Here is a 2,500-nt window from a genome sequence, read left to right on the forward strand (position 1 = left end):
TAGCTCTCAGGAGGTGTCGTATAATCTCGTTTTTGTTTATGTTTTGTTTACATTCTTTTGTCAACATGCTACAAAGCCGAAATAATTCCCAGTCGTCTCCGGAGTCTTCTCACCCAGTTGTCAGGGCGACGGTTTGAACGTCACAAAGTCTCCTGAGGGCTGGAAATGACCTCGGCGTCCCGTAAACTGACAGCGAAGCCGAGAGCTCGAGAGCCGTTCCTAATTGAATACGTCACGGACCAAACTTAGAGGATTTACTGTGTGATTTATCTCACCAGGTCAGAAATCATCACTCGGGTGGTGACAGGGCTGTGAAATGAAACACTGCAGCTCTAATTATAGCTTCAATCAGAATTGTTAGAGGCACAGAGGTGAAAACTCCAACCGTTAGACATTATTACTGAGAGTCTAATTTATTAAACTATCAGTTTAATCTAAAATAGCTTCTGGATGGAACTCGGAGCTGCGTTAGCGCCTGCATGCTAATGATTTATTAGCATTCTGGCAAAACGTTTAAATTGCTTTCCATGTACAGTATATTAAACTTCAGCACTGCCTGAAGTATATTAACAGATGTATATTATAGATGTATAACAGTATATTATAGATGTGTAATAACATTTAATATACAGATTCCACACATACTTAGCATGTTTAAGCATGTTAGCACACGACTCGCGTATGATTAGCTTTCCAACACATGATAAACATAGCTGGACCTCTCGTCATCTTAAACCTTTCACATGTCTAATAGATCGTCTTTAGCATAAGATTTTAACTAGTGTGGATGATAGACGGGGAAATTCACAGCTCCAGTAATGCTAGTTTTGGATTAGCGTAATAAGTTCAAAGCCTTATGAAAAAAGTGAAGCTTCTGGAATGTGGTTTTATATAAAATCCTCTGGTTATTCCAGCTGTGAACTCGGAGCACGAGCGAGTGTGAGATACGTCAAACACAGGGTCAGGTTTCTGTCTCAGACTGTTCGGGAGCCTTAATGAGACGTGGCATCGTTCATTTCCAGCAGAATGAGTCAGCAGAGACGAACTGACCCGAACTGACCCGAGATATTTGCTGTGTCTTAGTGTCCCATCAGGTTTCATACGGTGGCTGAGAAGAACAAAACACAATAACAAATCTGAAAACACAAGGACGATTCAAAGCAGAAAAGGTAGGTATAGTTTGCGAATGAAATTCTTCCCTCTGATTGGACGAGACATGGGTCACTCAGGATCTACAGGAAGTCCAGCAGTAGCTGCAGCAGTAGAAAGTGGATTGGTGTGTGTATGAACACAGCTCTGCTCTTATAGCGCTCCTTACATCCTTTAATCTGGAATAGTTTGGTCTTCAGAACAGACCTGGTGTGTTTTTAGAGATCGCAAACTAATCTTTACGCCATGATACGCTATCAGTATATCCAACATCATACTGACCATATGAACGTCCTTCCTCACAGTAGCGCTGAATGAACTCCCTTTTCTTTTAAAGATAAATATACACCGATCAGCCATAACATTCTGAGCACTGACCGGTGAAGTGAATAAGACTGATGATCTCCTCATCATGGCACCTGTTAGTGGGTGGTCCAAGGAAGGAACAGTGGTGAAAAGAGTTACTTCTTCCATCTTCAGGACAGAGGAGTGTCTCGGTCACATGACCAGTTTTGTAGACATAGTTAAATGTAACTGTAAAAGGATAAAATGTACAATATGCCGTTAATTAAATAATTAAGACAGGTAATTCTTGGAAATTTGGAGTGTTTTATTTTCCGTTCTTAAATGTAACTGATTTTTAAGTCCACTCTTCATGGTTTATCACGGGTTCTGCTGGAATTGACCCGCTTCAGCTCTTTAACTCTGATGTAATCCTGATATGGATGCGACTCTACAGATCTGTTTGTGTAAAGCAACAGGAGTCCAGTCGATTATCTGACCACAGGCTCCAGCTCAGATTTCTCCACTTTGTTCTGCGAGGTCGGAGCTTCAGTATAAGATTCCAGCGCTTGTGTTCTGATTAACTTATCTCCTAAACAAACAGAGAGAGAGAGAGAGAGAGAGAGAGAGAGCAAGCGAGAGAGAGAGAGGAAGAGAGAGAGAGAGAGAGAGAGAGCAGGAGAGAGAGAGAGAGGAAGAGAGAGAGAGAGAGCAGGAGAAAGAGAGAGGGAGAGAGAGAGAGAGAGAGAGAGCAAGAGAGAGAGAGAGAGAGGAAGAGAGAGAGAGAGAGTGAGAGAGAGCAGGAGAGAGAGAGAGGGAGAGAGAGAGAGAGAGAGAGAGAGGAAGAGAGAGAGAGTGAGAGAGAGCAGGAGAGAGAGAGAGAGGAAGAGAGAGAGAGAGAGAGCAGGAGAAAGAGAGAGAGAGAGAGAGAGAGAGAGAGAGAGAGAGAGAGAGAGAGAGAGAGAGAGAGAGAGAGAGAGAGAGAGAGCAAGAGAGAGAGAGAGAGCAGGAGAGAGAGAGAGAGAGAGCAGGAGAGGGAGAGAGAGAGAGAGAGGGAGAGAGCAGGAGA

General features: G+C 43.2%; 1 protein-coding gene across 2 annotated transcripts in view; it reads left to right on the forward strand.

Annotated features, from left to right (window-relative positions):
- Window positions 1–2,500, forward strand: part of arhgap24 (Rho GTPase activating protein 24) — an 81,445-nt gene that overhangs the window by 54,479 nt on the left and 24,466 nt on the right. The window lies entirely within an intron of this gene.

Source organism: Hemibagrus wyckioides, linkage group LG18 (genome assembly GCF_019097595.1).
Source record: "Hemibagrus wyckioides isolate EC202008001 linkage group LG18, SWU_Hwy_1.0, whole genome shotgun sequence".
Taxonomy (NCBI): domain Eukaryota; kingdom Metazoa; phylum Chordata; class Actinopteri; order Siluriformes; family Bagridae; genus Hemibagrus; species Hemibagrus wyckioides.